Source organism: Chiloscyllium punctatum, chromosome 17, assembly GCF_047496795.1.
Source record: "Chiloscyllium punctatum isolate Juve2018m chromosome 17, sChiPun1.3, whole genome shotgun sequence".
NCBI lineage: Eukaryota > Metazoa > Chordata > Chondrichthyes > Orectolobiformes > Hemiscylliidae > Chiloscyllium > Chiloscyllium punctatum.
In genome coordinates this window covers 31869599-31892764 of record NC_092755.1, presented here as the reverse complement: position 1 = coordinate 31892764, position 23166 = coordinate 31869599, and the positions used below count along the sequence as shown (strand labels likewise).

Sequence of the window (23166 nt, the reverse complement as noted above, 5' to 3'; positions counted from 1 at the left end):
ATCGTGCGATCGATGAGAAGCAGAAAATGCAGAGCAGCCGTGGTTGTGGGCACCGGCAATATAGGCATTTGCTCTCGCTGAGCTGCCAGCGTTGGCCGGTTCGCTCAGCTGGTTAGAGCGTGGTGCTAATAACGCCAAGGTCGTGGGTTCGATCCACTCACTGACCACATGCAGCGCTTGTGCGGTTGCTGTGTTTCCAAACGACGTGCTCCACCAAGCCGGAAGCGCCACCTTCGCAATCAAACATTTGACAGGGAATTGACGCACGACTTGATCGCCTGACTGGGTGGATGTGTCGGCAGCAAAACAACCAGTCTCAGTTGTTTTGGCCAACAAATGCAAAACATTGTGCAGTATTAGGCAGACCTGGCACAGTCTCGGAGGAGAACCAGAGTTCAGGCTTCAATTCGTTCGTGTTATTTTCCTGGATCTCTGTTAATACTCGTCACACGACTTCCAGAGGCAATTCGTTCGCTTGCTCACCTCTCATGCATCGACACTGGAGTTATCATATCACCAGCAATACCATAGAGCCATTAATAAAAGCAAATTACTGCGGATGCTGGGATCTGAAACCAAAAGAGAAAATGCTGGAAAATCTCAGCAGGTCTGGCACCATCTGCAAGGAGAGAAAAGAGCTGATGTTTCGAGTCTAACTGATTAAAGATAAAGATAAAAACAAAGGGGGAGTATTATGGAGCTGTTTCTACCACGCTGAGAGGAGGTGAGTCAAGGCTCCAGATGCAAAGGTGATAATGACAGTGCATGGAGAGATTAAAGGGAGATTAAGAGGCGTGAATGACCCAGGCTGAAGCCAGCGCTATGTGACAAAATAAGTGAGGGATGGGTGAAGCAGAGACAAAATGGAAAACAGGGGAGAAGGGTAGCAAAGCGGGAAGAGGAGAGGCAAAAGGTATTGAGAGAGTGGGGAGCGAGAGAAAGAGAGACAGTCAAGAAATAAGAGGTACAGAACAGTGGCAAAAAAACACAACTAAAAAAGATAAATAAAATAATTGAAATAAAATTACCTGAAGTTGTTTGAATTCAACAACTTCAGACAATTTTACTTCGTTTTTTTATTTATCTTTTTTAACATTTCACCTGCACTATCATAGAGCCATTAGATGTGGACAGCACTGAAAACACAGTCTTCGGTCGCACTCGTCCATTCCGAACAGATATCCTCAACTCATCCAGTCGCGATTGCATGCACTTGACCCATTTCTCTCTCAACCCTTCCTATTCAAGTACACGTCCAGATTCCTTAACAGTATTGGAATTATACCATCCATCACCAGCTCGACTGGTAACTTATTCCAGAAACGCACCACCCTCTGCGTGCAGCCGTTGCCCCTCACTGCCTTTCGAATTCTCACCCTCCCACACCAGATTTATACCCTCTAGTTCTGAACTGCCCCACCTGAGCGAAAGGAACTTGTCTATTTACCCGATTCATTCCCCTCATGATTGAAAAACCTCCGTAAGATCAGCTCCCAGCCTCTGACGCGCCAGGCGAAATCGTGAGCGAGTGTTCAGCCTGTAAACGTTTGCACCTTTTCCATTTTCAAATGTAGGGTGTAGCATGCTGTCTGAAGCAATCGTTTTAGCAGCTGACCTGTGGCTGACAAACTCTGCAGGAAGGCCTGATAACTTGCTGTCAAACGAAGATTGCATAAGCAACATGAGTCATTGAGCAAAACGTGCAATTGACTTCTAAGCTGTTGCTGACACCAAAGCAACTGCGTCGTTCGGGAGCAGAAAGAACCTCACTGATAGATTACAATTCCAATGCATTTGGCATAAGGTTCATAGCAGTTAATCAGCAGCACATAACCCTGACTCCAAAGGTCTGTGAGTATCCAGAAGAACAGTGAGCGATCGTTGAAGGTACGGTTCTCCAGACGAAATTTGTCAACGTGAGAAGCTGCAGCTGAGCTGGTGGCGTTGCGATTGAAATTGCATGCGTCCGGACATTGTGCTTATTTTTAGATATCAGAGCAAATGGTTAACTCGAGTATGCGCGTTCGGAAAAGTAAATGTTTTTTTTTTGTTGAAAAGCTTTGCAACGAAAGGAAATACTTCAGACTATCGTGCGATCGATGAGAAGCAGAAAATGCAGAGCAGCCGTGGTTGTGGGCACCGGCAATATAGGCATTTGCTCTCGCTGAGCTGCCAGCGTTGGTCGGTTAGCTCAGCTGGTTAGAGCGTGGTGCTAATAACGCCAAGGTCGTGGGTTCGATCCCCACACTGACCACATGCAGCGCTTGTGCGGTTGCTGTGTTTCCAAACGACGTGCTCCACCAAGCCGGAAGCGCCACCTTCGCAATAAAACATTTGACACGGATGGAGGCACGGCTTGATCGCGTGACTGGGTGGATGTGTCGGCAGCAAAACAACCAGTCTCAGTTGTTTTCGCCAACAAATGCAAAACATTGTGCAGTATTAGGCAGACCTGGCACAGTCTCGGAGGAGAACCAGAGTTCAGGCTTCAATTCGTTCGTGTTATTTTCCTGGATCTCTGTTAATACTCGTCACACGACTTCCAGAGGCAATTCGTTCGCTTGCTCACCTCTCACGCATCGACACTGGAGTTATCATATCACCGGCAATACCATAGAGCCATTAATAAAAGCAAATTACTGCGGATGCTGGGATCTGAAACCAAAAGAGAAAATGCTGGAAAATCTCAGCAGGTCTGGCACCATCTGCAAGGAGAGAAAAGAGCTGACGTTTCGAGTCTAACTGATTAAAGATAAAGATAAAAACAAAGGGGGAGTATTATGGAGCTGTTTCTACCACGCTGAGAGGAGGTGAGTCAAGGCTCCAGATGCAAAGGTGATAATGACAGTGCATGGAGAGATTAAAGGGAGATTAAGAGGCGTGAATGACCCAGGCTGAAGCCAGCGCTATGTGACAAAATAAGTGAGGGATGGGTGAAGCAGAGACAAAATGGAAAACAGGGGAGAAGGGTAGCAAAGCGGGAAGAGGAGTGGCAAAAGGTATTGAGAGAGTGGGGAGCGAGAGAAAGAGAGACAGTCAAGAAATAAGAGATACACAACAGTGGCAAAAAAACACAACTAAAAAAGATAAATAAAATAATTGAAATAAAATTACCTGAAGTTGTTTGAATTCAACAACTTCAGACAATTTTACTTCGTTTTTTTATTTATCTTTTTTAACATTTCACCTGCACTATTATAGAGCCATTAGATGTGGACAGCACTGAAAACACAGTCTTCGGTCGCACTCGTCCATTCCGAACAGATATCCTCAACTCATCCAGTCGCGATTGCATGCACTTGACCCATTTCTCTCTCAACCCTTCCTATTCAAGTACACGTCCAGATTCCTTAACAGTATTGGAATTATACCATCCATCACCAGCTCGACTGGTAACTTATTCCAGAAACGCACCACCCTCTGCGTGCAGCCGTTGCCCCTCACTGCCTTTCGAATTCTCACCCTCCCACACCAGATTTATTCCCTCTAGTTCTGAACTGCCCCACCTGAGCGAAAGGAACTTGTCTATTTACCCGATTCATTCCCCTCATGATTGAAAAACCTCCGTAAGATCAGCTCCCAGCCTCTGACGCGCCAGGCGAAATCGTGAGCGAGTGTTCAGCCTGTAAACGTTTGCACCTTTTCCATTTTCAAATGTAGGGTGTAGTATGCTGTCTGAAGCAATCGTTTTAGCAGCTGACCTGTCGCTGACAAACTCTGCAGGAAGGCCTGATAACTTGCTGTCAAACGAAGATTGCATAAGCAACATGAGTCATTGAGCAAAACGTGCAATTGACTTCTAAGCTGTTGCTGACACCAAAGCAACTGTGTCGTTCGGGAGCAGAAAGAACCTCACTGATAGATTACAATTCCAATGCATTTGGCATAAGGTTCGTAGCAGTTAATCAGCAGCACATAACCCTGACTCCAAAGGTCTGTGAGTATCCAGAAGAACAGTGAGCGATCGTTGAAGGTACGGTTCTCCAGACGAAATTTGTCAACGTGAGAAGCTGCAGCTGAGCTGGTGGCGTTGCGATAGAAATTGCATGCGTCCGGACACTGTGCTTATTTTTAGATATCAGAGCAAATGGTTAACTCGAGTATGCGCGTTCGGAAAAGTAAATGTTTTTTTTTTGTTGAAAAGCTTTGCAACGAAAGGAAATACTTCAGACTATCGTGCGATCGATGAGAAGCAGAAAATGCAGAGCAGCCGTGGTTGTGGGCACCGGCAATATAGGCATTTGCTCTCGCTAGGCTGCCAGCGTTGGCCGGTTCGCTCAGCTGGTTAGAGCGTGGTGCTAATAACGCCAAGGTCGTGGGTTCGATCCCCACACTGACCACATGCAGCGCTTGTGCGGTTGCTGTGTTTCCAAACGACGTGCTCCACCAAGCCGGAAGCGCCACCTTCGGCAATAAAACATTTGACAGGGAATTGACGCACGACTTGATCGCCTGACTGGGTGGATGTGTCGGCAGCAAAACAACCAGTCTCAGTTGTTTTCGCCAACAAATGCAAAACATTGTGCAGTATTCGGCAGACCTGGCACAGTCTCGGAGGAGAACCAGAGTTCAGGCTTCAATTCGTTCGTGCTATTTTCCTGGATCTCTGTTAATACTCGTCACACGACTTCCAGAGGCAATTCGTTCGCTTGCTCACCTCTCATGCATCGACACTGGAGTTATCATATCACCAGCAATACCATAGAGCCATTAATAAAAGCAAATTACTGCGGATGCTGGGATCTGAAACCAAAAGAGAAAATGCTGGAAAATCTCAGCAGGTCTGGCACCATCTGCAAGGAGAGAAAAGAGCTGACGTTTCGAGTCTAACTGATTAAAGATAAAGATAAAAACAAAGGGGGAGTATTATGGAGCTGTTTCTACCACGCTGAGAGGAGGTGAGTCAAGGCTCCAGATGCAAAGGTGATAATGAGGAGAGGAAAAAGGTATTGAGAGAGTGGGGAGCGAGAGAAAGAGAGACAGTCAAGAAATAAGAGGTACAGAACAGTGGCAAAAAAACACAACTAAAAAAGATAAATAAAATAATTGAAATAAAATTACCTGAAGTTGTTTGAATTCAACAACTTCAGACAATTTTACTTCGTTTCTTTATTTATCTTTTTTATCATTTCACCTGCACTATCATAGAGCCATTAGATGTGGACAGCACTGAAAACACAGTCTTCGGTCGCACTCGTCCATTCCGAACAGATATCCTCAACTCATCCAGTCGCGATTGCATGCACTTGACCCATTTCTCTCTCAACCCTTCCTATTCAATTACACGTCCAGATTCCTTAACAGTATTGGAATTATACCATCCATCACCAGCTCGACTGGTAACTTATTCCAGAAACGCACCACCCTCTGCGTGCAGCCGTTGCCCCTCACTGCCTTTCGAATTCTCACCCTCCCACACCAGATTTATACCCTCTAGTTCTGAACTGCCCCACCTGAGCGAAAGGAACTTGTCTATTTACCCGATTCATTCCCCTCATGATTGAAAAACCTCCGTAAGATCAGCTCCCAGCCTCTGACGCGCCAGGCGAAATCGTGAGCGAGTGTTCAGCCTGTAAACGTTTGCACCTTTTCCATTTTCAAATGTAGGATGTAGCATGCTGTCTGAAGCAATCGTTTTAGCAGCTGACCTGTCGCTGACAAACTCTGCAGGAAGGCCTGATAACTTGCTGTCAAACGAAGATTGCATAAGCAACATGAGTCATTGAGCAAAACGTGCAATTGACTTCTAAGCTGTTGCTGACACCAAAGCAACTGCGTCGTTCGGGAGCAGAAAGAACCTCACTGATAGATTACAATTCCAATGCATTTGGCATAAGGTTCGTAGCAGTTAATCAGCAGCACATAACCCTGACTCCAAAGGTCTGTGAGTATCCAGAAGAACAGTGAGCGATCGTTGAAGGTACGGTTCTCCAGACGAAATTTGTCAACGTGAGAAGCTGCAGCTGAGCTGGTGGCGTTGCGATAGAAATTGCATGCGTCCGGACACTGTGCTTATTTTTAGATATCAGAGCAAATGGTTAACTCGAGTATGCGCGTTCGGAAAAGTAAATGTTTTTTTTTGTTGAAAAGCTTTGCAACGAAAGGAAATACTTCAGACTATCGTGCGATCGATGAGAAGCAGAAAATGCAGAGCAGCCGTGGTTGTGGGCACCGGCAATATAGGCATTTGCTCTAGCTGAGCTGCCAGCGTTGGCCGGTTCGCTCAGCTGGTTAGAGCGTGGTACTAATAACGCCAAGGTCGTGGGTTCGATCCCCACACTGACCACATGCAGCGGTTGTGCGGTTGCTGTGTTTCCAAACGACGTGCTCCACCAAGCCGGAAGCGCCACCTTCGGCAATAAAACATTTGACAGGGAATTGACGCACGACTTGATCGCCTGACTGGGTGGATGTGTCGGCAGCAAAACAACCAGTCTCAGTTGTTTTCGCCAACAAATGCAAAACATTGTGCAGTATTAGGCAGACCTGGCACAGTCTCGGAGGAGAACCAGAGTTCAGGCTTCAATTCGTTCGTGCTATTTTCCTGGATCTCTGTTAATACTCGTCACACGACTTCCAGAGGCAATTCGTTCGCTTGCTCACCTCTCATGCATCGACACTGGAGTTATCATATCACCAGCAATACCATAGAGCCATTAATAAAAGCAAATTACTGCGGATGCTGGGATCTGAAACCAAAAGAGAAAATGCTGGAAAATCTCAGCAGGTCTGGCACCATCTGCAAGGAGAGAAAAGAGCTGACGTTTCGAGTCTAACTGATTAAAGATAAAGATAAAAACAAAGGGGGAGTATTATGGAGCTGTTTCTACCACGCTGAGAGGAGGTGAGTCAAGGCTCCAGATGCAAAGGTGATAATGACAGTGCATGGAGAGATTAAAGGGAGATTAAGAGGCGTGAATGACCCAGGCTGAAGCCAGCGCTATGTGACAAAATAAGTGAGGGATGGGTGAAGCAGAGACAAAATGGAAAACAGGGGAGAAGGGTAGCAAAGCGGGAAGAGGAGTGGCAAAAGGTATTGAGAGAGTGGGGAGCGAGAGAAAGAGAGACAGTCAAGAAATAAGAGATACACAACAGTGGCAAAAAAACACAACTAAAAAAGATAAATAAAATAATTGAAATAAAATTACCTGAAGTTGTTTGAATTCAACAACTTCAGACAATTTTACTTCGTTTTTTTATTTATCTTTTTTAACATTTCACCTGCACTATTATAGAGCCATTAGATGTGGACAGCACTGAAAACACAGTCTTCGGTCGCACTCGTCCATTCCGAACAGATATCCTCAACTCATCCAGTCGCGATTGCATGCACTTGACCCATTTCTCTCTCAACCCTTCCTATTCAAGTACACGTCCAGATTCCTTAACAGTATTGGAATTATACCATCCATCACCAGCTCGACTGGTAACTTATTCCAGAAACGCACCACCCTCTGCGTGCAGCCGTTGCCCCTCACTGCCTTTCGAATTCTCACCCTCCCACACCAGATTTATTCCCTCTAGTTCTGAACTGCCCCACCTGAGCGAAAGGAACTTGTCTATTTACCCGATTCATTCCCCTCATGATTGAAAAACCTCCGTAAGATCAGCTCCCAGCCTCTGACGCGCCAGGCGAAATCGTGAGCGAGTGTTCAGCCTGTAAACGTTTGCACCTTTTCCATTTTCAAATGTAGGGTGTAGTATGCTGTCTGAAGCAATCGTTTTAGCAGCTGACCTGTCGCTGACAAACTCTGCAGGAAGGCCTGATAACTTGCTGTCAAACGAAGATTGCATAAGCAACATGAGTCATTGAGCAAAACGTGCAATTGACTTCTAAGCTGTTGCTGACACCAAAGCAACTGTGTCGTTCGGGAGCAGAAAGAACCTCACTGATAGATTACAATTCCAATGCATTTGGCATAAGGTTCGTAGCAGTTAATCAGCAGCACATAACCCTGACTCCAAAGGTCTGTGAGTATCCAGAAGAACAGTGAGCGATCGTTGAAGGTACGGTTCTCCAGACGAAATTTGTCAACGTGAGAAGCTGCAGCTGAGCTGGTGGCGTTGCGATAGAAATTGCATGCGTCCGGACACTGTGCTTATTTTTAGATATCAGAGCAAATGGTTAACTCGAGTATGCGCGTTCGGAAAAGTAAATGTTTTTTTTTTGTTGAAAAGCTTTGCAACGAAAGGAAATACTTCAGACTATCGTGCGATCGATGAGAAGCAGAAAATGCAGAGCAGCCGTGGTTGTGGGCACCGGCAATATAGGCATTTGCTCTCGCTAGGCTGCCAGCGTTGGCCGGTTCGCTCAGCTGGTTAGAGCGTGGTGCTAATAACGCCAAGGTCGTGGGTTCGATCCCCACACTGACCACATGCAGCGCTTGTGCGGTTGCTGTGTTTCCAAACGACGTGCTCCACCAAGCCGGAAGCGCCACCTTCGGCAATAAAACATTTGACAGGGAATTGACGCACGACTTGATCGCCTGACTGGGTGGATGTGTCGGCAGCAAAACAACCAGTCTCAGTTGTTTTCGCCAACAAATGCAAAACATTGTGCAGTATTCGGCAGACCTGGCACAGTCTCGGAGGAGAACCAGAGTTCAGGCTTCAATTCGTTCGTGCTATTTTCCTGGATCTCTGTTAATACTCGTCACACGACTTCCAGAGGCAATTCGTTCGCTTGCTCACCTCTCATGCATCGACACTGGAGTTATCATATCACCAGCAATACCATAGAGCCATTAATAAAAGCAAATTACTGCGGATGCTGGGATCTGAAACCAAAAGAGAAAATGCTGGAAAATCTCAGCAGGTCTGGCACCATCTGCAAGGAGAGAAAAGAGCTGACGTTTCGAGTCTAACTGATTAAAGATAAAGATAAAAACAAAGGGGGAGTATTATGGAGCTGTTTCTACCACGCTGAGAGGAGGTGAGTCAAGGCTCCAGATGCAAAGGTGATAATGAGGAGAGGAAAAAGGTATTGAGAGAGTGGGGAGCGAGAGAAAGAGAGACAGTCAAGAAATAAGAGGTACAGAACAGTGGCAAAAAAACACAACTAAAAAAGATAAATAAAATAATTGAAATAAAATTACCTGAAGTTGTTTGAATTCAACAACTTCAGACAATTTTACTTCGTTTCTTTATTTATCTTTTTTATCATTTCACCTGCACTATCATAGAGCCATTAGATGTGGACAGCACTGAAAACACAGTCTTCGGTCGCACTCGTCCATTCCGAACAGATATCCTCAACTCATCCAGTCGCGATTGCATGCACTTGACCCATTTCTCTCTCAACCCTTCCTATTCAATTACACGTCCAGATTCCTTAACAGTATTGGAATTATACCATCCATCACCAGCTCGACTGGTAACTTATTCCAGAAACGCACCACCCTCTGCGTGCAGCCGTTGCCCCTCACTGCCTTTCGAATTCTCACCCTCCCACACCAGATTTATACCCTCTAGTTCTGAACTGCCCCACCTGAGCGAAAGGAACTTGTCTATTTACCCGATTCATTCCCCTCATGATTGAAAAACCTCCGTAAGATCAGCTCCCAGCCTCTGACGCCCCAGGCGAAATCGTGAGCGAGTGTTCAGCCTGTAAACGTTTGCACCTTTTCCATTTTCAAATGTAGGATGTAGCATGCTGTCTGAAGCAATCGTTTTAGCAGCTGACCTGTCGCTGACAAACTCTGCAGGAAGGCCTGATAACTTGCTGTCAAACGAAGATTGCATAAGCAACATGAGTCATTGAGCAAAACGTGCAATTGACTTCTAAGCTGTTGCTGACACCAAAGCAACTGCGTCGTTCGGGAGCAGAAAGAACCTCACTGATAGATTACAATTCCAATGCATTTGGCATAAGGTTCGTAGCAGTTAATCAGCAGCACATAACCCTGACTCCAAAGGTCTGTGAGTATCCAGAAGAACAGTGAGCGATCGTTGAAGGTACGGTTCTCCAGACGAAATTTGTCAACGTGAGAAGCTGCAGCTGAGCTGGTGGCGTTGCGATAGAAATTGCATGCGTCCGGACACTGTGCTTATTTTTAGATATCAGAGCAAATGGTTAACTCGAGTATGCGCGTTCGGAAAAGTAAATGTTTTTTTTTGTTGAAAAGCTTTGCAACGAAAGGAAATACTTCAGACTATCGTGCGATCGATGAGAAGCAGAAAATGCAGAGCAGCCGTGGTTGTGGGCACCGGCAATATAGGCATTTGCTCTAGCTGAGCTGCCAGCGTTGGCCGGTTCGCTCAGCTGGTGAGAGCGTGGTGCTAATAACGCCAAGGTCGTGGGTTCGATCCCCACACTGACCACATGCAGCGGTTGTGCGGTTGCTGTGTTTCCAAACGACGTGCTCCACCAAGCCGGAAGCGCCACCTTCGGCAATAAAACATTTGACAGGGAATTGACGCACGACTTGATCGCCTGACTGGGTGGATGTGTCGGCAGCAAAACAACCAGTCTCAGTTGTTTTCGCCAACAAATGCAAAACATTGTGCAGTATTAGGCAGACCTGGCACAGTCTCGGAGGAGAACCAGAGTTCAGGCTTCAATTCGTTCGTGCTATTTTCCTGGATCTCTGTTAATACTCGTCACACGACTTCCAGAGGCAATTCGTTCGCTTGCTCACCTCTCATGCATCGACACTGGAGTTATCATATCACCAGCAATACCATAGAGCCATTAATAAAAGCAAATTACTGCGGATGCTGGGATCTGAAACCAAAAGAGAAAATGCTGGAAAATCTCAGCAGGTCTGGCACCATCTGCAAGGAGAGAAAAGAGCTGACGTTTCGAGTCTAACTGATTAAAGATAAAGATAAAAACAAAGGGGGAGTATTATGGAGCTGTTTCTACCACGCTGAGAGGAGGTGAGTCAAGGCTCCAGATGCAAAGGTGATAATGACAGTGCATGGAGAGATTAAAGGGAGATTAAGAGGCGTGAATGACCCAGGCTGAAGCCAGCGCTATGTGACAAAATAAGTGAGGGATGGGTGAAGCAGAGACAAAATGGAAAACAGGGGAGAAGGGTAGCAAAGCGGGAAGAGGAGAGGCAAAAGGTATTGAGAGAGTGGGGAGCGAGAGAAAGAGAGACAGTCAAGAAATAAGAGGTACAGAACAGTGGCAAAAAAAACACAACTAAAAAAGATAAATAAAATAATTGAAATAAAATTACCTGAAGTTGTTTGAATTCAACAACTTCAGACAATTTTACTTCGTTTTTTTATTTATCTTTTTTAACATTTCACCTGCACTATCATAGAGCCATTAGATGTGGACAGCACTGAAAACACAGTCTTCGGTCGCACTCGTCCATTCCGAACAGATATCCTCAACTCATCCAGTCGCGATTGCATGCACTTGACCCATTTCTCTCTCAACCCTTCCTATTCAAGTACACGTCCAGATTCCTGAACAGTATTGGAATTATACCATCCATCACCAGCTCGACTGGTAACTTATTCCAGAAACGCACCACCCTCTGCGTGCAGCCGTTGCCCCTCACTGCCTTTCGAATTCTCACCCTCCCACACCAGATTTATACCCTCTAGTTCTGAACTGCCCCACCTGAGCGAAAGGAACTTGTCTATTTACCCGATTCATTCCCCTCATGATTGAAAAACCTCCGTAAGATCAGCTCCCAGCCTCTGACGCGCCAGGCGAAATCGTGAGCGAGTGTTCAGCCTGTAAACGTTTGCACCTTTTCCATTTTCAAATGTAGGGTGTAGCATGCTGTCTGAAGCAATCGTTTTAGCAGCTGACCTGTCGCTGACAAACTCTGCAGGAAGGCCTGATAACTTGCTGTCAAACGAAGATTGCATAAGCAACACGAGTCATTGAGCAAAACGTGCAATTGACTTCTAAGCTGTTGCTGACACCAAAGCAACTGCGTCGTTCGGGAGCAGAAAGAACCTCACTGATAGATTACAATTCCAATGCATTTGGCATAAGGTTCGTAGCAGTTAATCAGCAGCACATAACCCTGACTCCAAAGGTCTGTGAGTATCCAGAAGAACAGTGAGCGATCGTTGAAGGTACGGTTCTCCAGACGAAATTTGTCAACGTGAGAAGCTGCAGCTGAGCTGGTGGCGTTGCGATTGAAATTGCATGCGTCCGGACATTGTGCTTATTTTTAGATATCAGAGCAAATGGTTAACTCGAGTATGCGCGTTCGGAAAAGTAAATGTTTTTTTTTTGTTGAAAAGCTTTGCAACGAAAGGAAATACTTCAGACTATCGTGCGATCGATGAGAAGCAGAAAATGCAGAGCAGCCGTGGTTGTGGGCACCGGCAATATAGGCATTTGCTCTCGCTGCGCTGCCAGCGTTGGTCGGTTAGCTCAGCTGGTTAGAGCGTGGTGCTAATAACGCCAAGGTCGTGGGTTCGATCCCCACACTGACCACATGCAGCGCTTGTGCGGTTGCTGTGTTTCCAAACGACGTGCTCCACCAAGCCGGAAGCGCCACCTTCGCATTAAAAAATTTGACAGGGATAGACGCAGGACTTGATCGCCTGACTGGGTGGATGTGTCGGCAGCAAAACAACCAGTCTCAGTTGTTTTCGCCAACAAATGCAAAACATTGTGCAGTATTAGGCAGACCTGGCACAGTCTCGGAGGAGAACCAGAGTTCAGGCTTCAATTCGTTCGTGTTATTTTCCTGGATCTCTGTTAATACTCGTCACACGACTTCCAGAGGCAATTCGTTCGCTTGCTCACCTCTCATGCGTCGACACTGGAGTTATCATATCACCAGCAATACCATAGAGCCATTAATAAAAGCAAATTACTGCGGATGCTGGGATCTGAAACCAAAAGAGAAAATGCTGGAAAATCTCAGCAGGTCTGGCACCATCTGCAAGGAGAGAAAAGAGCTGACGTTTCGAGTCTAACTGATTAAAGATAAAGATAAAAACAAAGGGGGAGTATTATGGAGCTGTTTCTACCACGCTGAGAGGAGGTGAGTCAAGGCTCCAGATGCAAAGGTGATAATGACAGTGCATGGAGAGATTAAAGGGAGATTAAGAGGCGTGAATGACCCAGGCTGAAGCCAGCGCTATGTGACAAAATAAGTGAGGGATGGGTGAAGCAGAGACAAAATGGAAAACAGGGGAGAAGGGTAGCAAAGCGGGAAGAGGAGAGGAAAAAGGTATTGAGAGAGTGGGGAGCGAGAGAAAGAGAGACAGTCAAGAAATAAGAGGTACAGAACAGTGGCAAAAAAAACACAACTAAAAAAGATAAATAAAATAATTGAAATAAAATTACCTGAAGTTGTTTGAATTCAACAACTTCAGACAATTTTACTTCGTTTTTTTATTTATCTTTTTTAACATTTCACCTGCACTATCATAGAGCCATTAGATGTGGACAGCACTGAAAACACAGTCTTCGGTCGCACTCGTCCATTCCGAACAGATATCCTCAACTCATCCAGTCGCGATTGCATGCACTTGACCCATTTCTCTCTCAACCCTTCCTATTCAAGTACACGTCCAGATTCCTTAACAGTATTGGAATTATACCATCCATCACCAGCTCGACTGGTAACTTATTCCAGAAACGCACCACCCTCTGCGTGCAGCCGTTGCCCCTCACTGCCTTTCGAATTCTCACCCTCCCACACCAGATTTATACCCTCTAGTTCTGAACTGCCCCACCTGAGCGAAAGGAACTTGTCTATTTACCCGATTCATTCCCCTCATGATTGAAAAACCTCCGTAAGATCAGCTCCCAGCCTCTGACGCGCCAGGCGAAATCGTGAGCGAGTGTTCAGCCTGTAAACGTTTGCACCTTTTCCATTTTCAAATGTATGGTGTAGCATGCTGTCTGAAGCAATCGTTTTAGCAGCTGACCTGTGGCTGACAAACTCTGCAGGAAGGCCTGATAACTTGCTGTCAAACGAAGATTGCATAAGCAACATGAGTCATTGAGCAAAACGTGCAATTGACTTCTAAGCTGTTGCTGACACCAAAGCAACTGCGTCGTTCGGGAGCAGAAAGAACCTCACTGATAGATTACAATTCCAATGCATTTGGCATAAGGTTCGTAGCAGTTAATCAGCAGCACATAACCCTGACTCCAAAGGTCTGTGAGTATCCAGAAGAACAGTGAGCGATCGTTGAAGGTAAGGTTCTCCAGACGAAATTTGTCAACGTGAGAAGCTGCAGCTGAGCTGGTGGCGTTGCGATTGAAATTGCATGCGTCCGGACATTGTGCTTATTTTTAGATATCAGAGCAAATGGTTAACTCGAGTATGCGCGTTCGGAATAGTAAATGTTTTTTTTTGTTGAAAAGCTTTGCAACGAAAGGAAATACTTCAGACTATCGTGCGATCGATGAGAAGCAGAAAATGCAGAGCAGCCGTGGTTGTGGGCACCGGCAATATAGGCATTTGCTCTCGCTGAGTTGCCAGCGTTGGTCGGTTAGCTCAGCTGGTTAGAGCGTGGTGCTAATAACGCCAAGGTCGTGGGTTCGATCCCCACACTGACCACATGCAGCGCTTGTGCGGTTGCTGTGTTTCCAAACGACGTGCTCCACCAAGCCGGAAGCGCCACCTTCGCAATAAAAGATTTGACAGGGATAGACGCAGGACTTGATCGCCTGACTGCGTGGATGTGTCGGCAGCAAAACAACCAGTCTCAGTTGTTTTCGCCAACAAATGCAAAACATTGTGCAGTATTAGGCAGACCTGGCACAGTCTCGGAGGAGAACCAGAGTTCAGGCTTCAATTCGTTCGTGTTATTTTCCTGGATCTCTGTTAATACTCGTCACACGACTTCCAGAGGCAATTCGTTCGCTTGCTCACCTCTCATGCATCGACACTGGAGTTATCATATCACCAGCAATACCATAGAGCCATTAATAAAAGCAAATTACTGCGGATGCTGGGATCTGAAACCAAAAGAGAAAATGCTGGAAAATCTCAGCAGGTCTGGCACCATCTGCAAGGAGAGAAAAGAGCTGACGTTTCGAGTCTAACTGATTAAAGATAAAGATAAAAACAAAGGGGGAGTATTATGGAGCTGTTTCTACCACGCTGAGAGGAGGTGAGTCAAGGCTCCAGATGCAAAGGTGATAATGACAGTGCATGGAGAGATTAAAGGGAGATTAAGAGGCGTGAATGACCCAGGCTGAAGCCAGCGCTATGTGACAAAATAAGTGAGGGATGGGTGAAGCAGAGACAAAATGGAAAACAGGGGAGAAGGGTAGCAAAGCGGGAAGAGGAGAGGAAAAAGGTATTGAGAGAGTGGGGAGCGAGAGAAAGAGAGACAGTCAAGAAATAAGAGGTACAGAACAGTGGCAAAAAAAACACAACTAAAAAAGATAAATAAAATAATTGAAATAAAATTACCTGAAGTTGTTTGAATTCAACAACTTCAGACAATTTTACTTCGTTTTTTTATTTATCTTTTTTAACATTTCACCTGCACTATCATAGAGCCATTAGATGTGGACAGCACTGAAAACACAGTCTTCGGTCGCACTCGTCCATTCCGAACAGATATCCTCAACTCATCCAGTCGCGATTGCATGCACTTGACCCATTTCTCTCTCAACCCTTCCTATTCAAGTACACGTCCAGATTCCTTAACAGTATTGGAATTATACCATCCATCACCAGCTCGACTGGTAACTTATTCCAGAAACGCACCACCCTCTGCGTGCAGCCGTTGCCCCTCACTGCCTTTCGAATTCTCACCCTCCCACACCAGATTTATACCCTCTAGTTCTGAACTGCCCCACCTGAGCGAAAGGAACTTGTCTATTTACCCGATTCATTCCCCTCATGATTGAAAAACCTCCGTAAGATCAGCTCCCAGCCTCTGACGCGCCAGGCGAAATCGTGAGCGAGTGTTCAGCCTGTAAACGTTTGCACCTTTTCCATTTTCAAATGTAGGGTGTAGCATGCTGTCTGAAGCAATCGTTTTAGCAGCTGACCTGTGGCTGACAAACTCTGCAGGAAGGCCTGATAACTTGCTGTCAAACGAAGATTGCATAAGCAACATGAGTCATTGAGCAAAACGTGCAATTGACTTCTAAGCTGTTGCTGACACCAAAGCAACTGCGTCGTTCGGGAGCAGAAAGAACCTCACTGATAGATTACAATTCCAATGCATTTGGCATAAGGTTCGTAGCAGTTAATCAGCAGCACATAACCCTGACTCCAAAGGTCTGTGAGTATCCAGAAGAACAGTGAGCGATCGTTGAAGGTAAGGTTCTCCAGACGAAATTTGTCAACGTGAGAAGCTGCAGCTGAGCTGGTGGCGTTGCGATTGAAATTGCATGCGTCCGGACATTGTGCTTATTTTTAGATATCAGAGCAAATGGTTAACTCGAGTATGCGCGTTCGGAATAGTAAATGTTTTTTTTTGTTGAAAAGCTTTGCAACGAAAGGAAATACTTCAGACTATCGTGCGATCGATGAGAAGCAGAAAATGCAGAGCAGCCGTGGTTGTGGGCACCGGCAATATAGGCATTTGCTCTCGCTGAGCTGCCAGCGTTGGTCGGTTAGCTCAGCTGGTTAGAGCGTGGTGCTAATAACGCCAAGGTCGTGGGTTCGATCCCCACACTGACCACATGCAGCGCTTGTGCGGTTGCTGTGTTTCCAAACGACGTGCTCCACCAAGCCGGAAGCGCCACCTTCGCAATAAAAGATTTGACAGGGATAGACGCAGGACTTGATCGCCTGACTGCGTGGATGTGTCGGCAGCAAAACAACCAGTCTCAGTTGTTTTCGCCAACAAATGCAAAACATTGTGCAGTATTAGGCAGACCTGGCACAGTCTCGGAGGAGAACCAGAGTTCAGGCTTCAATTCGTTCGTGTTATTTTCCTGGATCTCTGTTAATACTCGTCACACGACTTCCAGAGGCAATTCGTTCGCTTGCTCACCTCTCATGCATCGACACTGGAGTTATCATATCACCAGCAATACCATAGAGCCATTAATAAAAGCAAATTACTGCGGATGCTGGGATCTGAAACCAAAAGAGAAAATGCTGGAAAATCTCAGCAGGTCTGGCACCATCTGCAAGGAGAGAAAAGAGCTGACGTTTCGAGTCTAACTGATTAAAGATAAAGATAAAAACAAAGGGGGAGTATTATGGAGCTGTTTCTGCCACGCTGAGAGGAGGTGAGTCAAGGCTCCAGATGCAAAGGTGATAATGACAGTGCATGGAGAGATTAAAGGGAGATTAAGAGGCGTGAATGACCCAGGCTGAAGCCAGCGCTATGTGACAAAATAAGTGAGGGATGGGTGAAGCAGAGACAAAATGGAAAACAGGGGAGAAGGGTAGCAAAGCGGGAAGAGGAGAGGAAAAAGGTATTGAGAGAGTGGGGAGCGAGAGAAAGAGAGACAGTCAAGAAATAAGAGGTACAGAACAGTGGCAAAAAAAACACAACTAAAAAAGATAAATAAAATAATTGAAATAAAATTACCTGAAGTTGTTTGAATTCAACAACTTCAGACAATTTTACTTCGTTTTTTTATTTATCTTTTTTAACATTTCACCTGCACTATCATAGAGCCATTAGATGTGGACAGCACTGAAAACACAGTCTTCGGTCGCACTCGTCCATTCCGAACAGATATCCTCAACTCATCCAGTCGCGATTGCATGCACTTGACCCATTTCTCTCTCAACCCTTCCTATTCAAGTACACGTCCAGATTCCTTAACAGTATTGGAATTATACCATCCATCACCAGCTCGACTGGTAACTTATTCCAGAAACGCACCACCCTCTGCGTGCAGCCGTTGCCCCTCACTGCCTTTCGAATTCTCACCCTCCCACACCAGATTTATACCCTCTAGTTCTGAACTGCCCCACCTGAGCGAAAGGAACTTGTCTATTTACCCGATTCATTCCCCTCATGATTGAAAAACCTCCGTAAGATCAGCTCCCAGCCTCTGACGCGCCAGGCGAAATCGTGAGCGAGTGTTCAGCCTGTAAACGTTTGCACCTTTTCCATTTTCAAATGTAGGGTGTAGCATGCTGTCTGAAGCAATCGTTTTAGCAGCTGACCTGTCGCTGACAAACTCTGCAGGAAGGCCTGATAACTTGCTGTCAAACGAAGATTGCATAAGCAACATGAGTCATTGAGCAAAACGTGCAATTGACTTCTAAGCTGTTGCTGACACCAAAGCAACTGCGTCGTTCGGGAGCAGAAAGAACCTCACTGATAGATTACAATTCCAATGCATTTGGCATAAGGTTCGTAGCAGTTAATCAGCAGCACATAACCCTGACTCCAAAGGTCTGTGAGTATCCAGAAGAACAGTGAGCGATCGTTGAAGGTACGGTTCTCCAGACGAAATTTGTCAACGTGAGAAGCTGCAGCTGAGCTGGTGGCGTTGCGATTTAAATTGCATGCGTCCGGACATTGTGCTTATTTTTAGATATCAGAGCAAATGGTTAACTCGAGTATGCGCGTTCGGAAAAGTAAATGTTTTTTTTTTGTTGAAAAGCTTTGCAACGAAAGGAAATACTTCAGACTATCGTGCGATCGATGAGAAGCAGAAAATGCAGAGCAGCCGTGGTTGTGGGCACCGGCAATATAGGCATTTGCTCTCGCTGAGCTGCCAGCGTTGGTCGGTTAGCTCAGCTGGTTAGAGCGTGGTGCTAATAACGCCAAGGTCGTGGGTTCGATCCCCACACGGACCACATGCAGCGCTTGTGCGGTTGCTGTGTTGCCAAACGACGTGCTCCACCCAGCCGGAAGCGCCACCTTCGCAATAAAACATTTGACAGGGATAGACGCAGGACTTGATCGCCTGACTGGGTGGATGTGTCGGCAGCAAAACAACCAGTCTCAGTTGTTTTCGCCAACAAATGCAAAACATTGTGCAGTATTAGGCCGACCTGGCACAGTCTCGGAGGAGAACCAGAGTTCAGGCTTCAATTCGTTCGTGTTATTTTCCTGGATCTCTGTTAATACTCGTCACACGACTTCCAGAGGCAATTCGTTCGCTTGCTCACCTCTCATGGTTCGACACTGGAGTTATCATATCACCAGCAATACCATAGAGCCATTAATAAAAGCAAATTACTGCGGATGCTGGGATCTGAAACCAAAAGAGAAAATGCTGGAAAATCTCAGCAGGTCTGGCACCATCTGCAAGGAGAGAAAAGAGCTGACGTTTCGAGTCTAACTGATTAAAGATAAAGATAAAAACAAAGGGGGAGTATTATGGAGCTGTTTCTGCCACGCTGAGAGGAGGTGAGTCAAGGCTCCAGATGCAAAGGTGATAATGACAGTGCATGGAGAGATTAAAGGGAGATTAAGAGGCGTGAATGACCCAGGCTGAAGCCAGCGCTATGTGACAAAATAAGTGAGGGATGGGTGAAGCAGAGACAAAATGGAAAACAGGGGAGAAGGGTAGCAAAGCGGGAAGAGGAGAGGCAAAAGGTATTGAGAGAGTGGGGAGCGAGAGAAAGAGAGACAGTCAAGAAATAAGAGGTACAGAACAGTGGCAAAAAAAACACAACTAAAAAAGATAAATAAAATAATTGAAATAAAATTACCTGAAGTTGTTTGAATTCAACAACTTCAGACAATTTTACTTCGTTTTTTTATTTATCTTTTTTAACATTTCACCTGCACTATCATAGAGCCATTAGATGTGGACAGCACTGAAAACACAGTCTTCGGTCGCACTCGTCCATTCCGAACAGATATCCTCAACTCATCCAGTCGCGATTGCATGCACTTGACCCATTTCTCTCTCAACCCTTCCTATTCAAGTACACGTCCAGATTCCTTAACAGTATTGGAATTATACCATCCATCACCAGCTCGACTGGTAACTTATTCCAGAAACGCACCACCCTCTGCGTGCAGCCGTTGCCCCTCACTGCCTTTCGAATTCTCACCCTCCCACACCAGATTTATACCCTCTAGTTCTGAACTGCCCCACCTGAGCGAAAGGAACTTGTCTATTTACCCGATTCATTCCCCTCATGATTGAAAAACCTCCGTAAGATCAGCTCCCAGCCTCTGACGCGCCAGGCGAAATCGTGAGCGAGTGTTCAGCCTGTAAACGTTTGCACCTTTTCCATTTTCAAATGTAGGGTGTAGCATGCTGTCTGAAGCAATCGTTTTAGCAGCTGACCTGTCGCTGACAAACTCTGCAGGAAGGCCTGATAACTTGCTGTCAAACGAAGATTGCATAAGCAACATGAGTCATTGAGCAAAACGTGCAATTGACTTCTAAGCTGTTGCTGACACCAAAGCAACTGCGTCGTTCGGGAGCAGAAAGAACCTCACTGATAGATTACAATTCCAATGCATTTGGCATAAGGTTCGTAGCAGTTAATCAGCAGCACATAACCCTGACTCCAAAGGTCTGTGAGTATCCAGAAGAACAGTGAGCGATCGTTGAAGGTACGGTTCTCCAGACGAAATTTGTCAACGTGAGAAGCTGCAGCTGAGCTGGTGGCGTTGCGATTGAAATTGCATGCGTCCGGACATTGTGCTTATTTTTAGATATCAGAGCAAATGGTTAACTCGAGTATGCGCGTTCGGAAAAGTAAATGTTTTTTTTTGTTGAAAAGCTTTGCAACGAAAGGAAATACTTCAGACTATCGTGCGATCGATGAGAAGCAGAAAATGCAGAGCAGCCGTGGTTGTGGGCACCGGCAATATAGGCATTTGCTCTCGCTGAGCTGCCAGCGTTGGTCGGTTAGCTCAGCTGGTTAGAGCGTGGTGCTAATAACGCCAAGGTCGTGGGTTCGATCCCCACACGGACCACATGCAGCGCTGGTGCGGTTGCTGTGTTTCCAAACGACGTGCTCCACCAAGCCGGAAGCGCCACCTTCGCAATAAAAAATTTGACAGGGATAGACGCAGGACTTGATCGCCTGACTGGGTGGATGTGTCGGCAGCAAAACAACCAGTCTCAGTTGTTTTCGCCAACAAATGCAAAACATTGTGCAGTATGAGGCAGACCTGGCACAGTCTCGGAGGAGAACCAGAGTTCAGGCTTCAATTCGTTCGTGTTATTTTCCTGGATCTCTGTTAATACTCGTCACACGACTTCCAGAGGCAATTCGTTCGCTTGCTCACCTCTCATGCGTCGACACTGGAGTTATCATATCACCAGCAATACCATAGAGCCATTAATAAAAGCAAATTACTGCGGATGCTGGGATCTGAAACCAAAAGAGAAACTGCTGGAAAATCTCAGCAGGTCTGGCACCATCTGCAAGGAGAGAAAAGAGCTGACGTTTCGAGTCTAACTGATTAAAGATAAAGATAAAAACAAAGGGGGAGTATTATGGAGCTGTTTCTACCACGCTGAGAGGAGGTGAGTCAAGGCTCCAGATGCAAAGGTGATAATGACAGTGCATGGAGAGATTAAAGGGAGATTAAGAGGCGTGAATGACCCAGGCTGAAGCCAGCGCTATGTGACAAAATAAGTGAGGGATGGGTGAAGCAGAGACAAAATGGAAAACAGGGGAGAAGGGTAGCAAAGCGGGAAGAGGAGAGGCAAAAGGTATTGAGAGAGTGGGGAGCGAGAGAAAGAGAGACAGTCAAGAAATAAGAGGTACAGAACAGTGGCAAAAAAAACACAACTAAAAAAGATAAATAAAATAATTGAAATAAAATTACCTGAAGTTGTTTGAATTCAACAACTTCAGACAATTTTACTTCGTTTTTTTATTTATCTTTTTTAACATTTCACCTGCACTATCATAGAGCCATTAGATGTGGACAGCACTGAAAACACAGTCTTCGGTCGCACTCGTCCATTCCGAACAGATATCCTCAACTCATCCAGTCGCGATTGCATGCACTTGACCCATTTCTCTCTCAACCCTTCCTATTCAAGTACACGTCCAGATTCCTTAACAGTATTGGAATTATACCATCCATCACCAGCTCGACTGGTAACTTATTCCAGAAACGCACCACCCTCTGCGTGCAGCCGTTGCCCCTCACTGCCTTTCGAATTCTCACCCTCCCACACCAGATTTATACCCTCTAGTTCTGAACTGCCCCACCTGAGCGAAAGGAACTTGTCTATTTACCCGATTCATTCCCCTCATGATTGAAAAACCTCCGTAAGATCAGCTCCCAGCCTCTGACGCGCCAGGCGAAATCGTGAGCGAGTGTTCAGCCTGTAAACGTTTGCACCTTTTCCATTTTCAAATGTATGGTGTAGCATGCTGTCTGAAGCAATCGTTTTAGCAGCTGACCTGTGGCTGACAAACTCTGCAGGAAGGCCTGATAACTTGCTGTCAAACGAAGATTGCATAAGCAACATGAGTCATTGAGCAAAACGTGCAATTGACTTCTAAGCTGTTGCTGACACCAAAGCAACTGCGTCGTTCGGGAGCAGAAAGAACCTCACTGATAGATTACAATTCCAATGCATTTGGCATAAGGTTCGTAGCAGTTAATCAGCAGCACATAACCCTGACTCCAAAGGTCTGTGAGTATCCAGAAGAACAGTGAGCGATCGTTGAAGGTACGGTTCTCCAGACGAAATTTGTCAACGTGAGAAGCTGCAGCTGAGCTGGTGGCGTTGCGATTGAAATTGCATGCGTCCGGACATTGTGCTTATTTTTAGATATCAGAGCAAATGGTTAACTCGAGTATGCGCGTTCGGAAAAGTAAATGTTTTTTTTTGTTGAAAAGCTTTGCAACGAAAGGAAATACTTCAGACTATCGTGCGATCGATGAGAAGCAGAAAATGCAGAGCAGCCGTGGTTGTGGGCACCGGCAATATAGGCATTTGCTCTCACTGAGCTGCCAGCGTTGGTCGGTTAGCTCAGCTGGTTAGAGCGTGGTGCTAATAACGCCAAGGTCGTGGGTTCGATCCCCACACTGACCACATGCAGCGCTTGTGCGGTTGCTGTGTTTCCAAACGACGTGCTCCACCAAGCCGGAAGCGCCACCTTCGCAATAACACATTTGACAGGGATAGACGCAGGACTTGATCGCCTGACTGGGTGGATGTGTCGGCAGCAAAACAACCAGTCTCAGTTGTTTTCGCCAACAAATGCAAACCATTGTGCAGTATTAGGCAGACCTGGCACAGTCTCGGAGGAGAACCAGAGTTCAGGCTTCAATTCGTTCGTGTTATTTTCCTGGATCTCTGTTAATACTCGTCACACGACTTCCAGAGGCAATTCGTTCGCTTGCTCACCTCTCATGCAT

At 45.9% G+C, this 23166-nt stretch overlaps 10 non-coding genes across 10 annotated transcripts; all 10 read left to right on the top strand.

Moving 5' to 3' along the window:
* The first annotated feature begins 2180 nt into the window (after positions 1 to 2180).
* trnai-aau (transfer RNA isoleucine (anticodon AAU)) lies at positions 2181 to 2254 on the top strand. The gene has a single exon. It is a non-coding gene; the product is annotated as a tRNA-Ile (tRNA).
* Positions 2255 to 4266: 2012 nt separating this feature from the next.
* trnai-aau (transfer RNA isoleucine (anticodon AAU)) lies at positions 4267 to 4340 on the top strand. The gene has a single exon. It is a non-coding gene; the product is annotated as a tRNA-Ile (tRNA).
* A 3960-nt stretch (positions 4341 to 8300) lies between these two features.
* trnai-aau (transfer RNA isoleucine (anticodon AAU)) lies at positions 8301 to 8374 on the top strand. Its single transcript has one exon. It is a non-coding gene; the product is annotated as a tRNA-Ile (tRNA).
* Positions 8375 to 10246: 1872 nt separating this feature from the next.
* trnai-aau (transfer RNA isoleucine (anticodon AAU)) lies at positions 10247 to 10320 on the top strand. Its single transcript has one exon. It is a non-coding gene; the product is annotated as a tRNA-Ile (tRNA).
* A 2015-nt stretch (positions 10321 to 12335) lies between these two features.
* trnai-aau (transfer RNA isoleucine (anticodon AAU)) lies at positions 12336 to 12409 on the top strand. The gene has a single exon. It is a non-coding gene; the product is annotated as a tRNA-Ile (tRNA).
* Positions 12410 to 14421: 2012 nt separating this feature from the next.
* trnai-aau (transfer RNA isoleucine (anticodon AAU)) lies at positions 14422 to 14495 on the top strand. Its single transcript has one exon. It is a non-coding gene; the product is annotated as a tRNA-Ile (tRNA).
* Positions 14496 to 16507: 2012 nt separating this feature from the next.
* trnai-aau (transfer RNA isoleucine (anticodon AAU)) lies at positions 16508 to 16581 on the top strand. Its single transcript has one exon. It is a non-coding gene; the product is annotated as a tRNA-Ile (tRNA).
* A 2013-nt stretch (positions 16582 to 18594) lies between these two features.
* Positions 18595 to 18668, top strand: trnai-aau (transfer RNA isoleucine (anticodon AAU)). Its single transcript has one exon. It is a non-coding gene; the product is annotated as a tRNA-Ile (tRNA).
* A 2012-nt stretch (positions 18669 to 20680) lies between these two features.
* On the top strand, positions 20681 to 20754 carry trnai-aau (transfer RNA isoleucine (anticodon AAU)). Its single transcript has one exon. It is a non-coding gene; the product is annotated as a tRNA-Ile (tRNA).
* A 2012-nt stretch (positions 20755 to 22766) lies between these two features.
* On the top strand, positions 22767 to 22840 carry trnai-aau (transfer RNA isoleucine (anticodon AAU)). Its single transcript has one exon. It is a non-coding gene; the product is annotated as a tRNA-Ile (tRNA).
* The last annotated feature ends 326 nt before the right edge of the window (positions 22841 to 23166 follow it).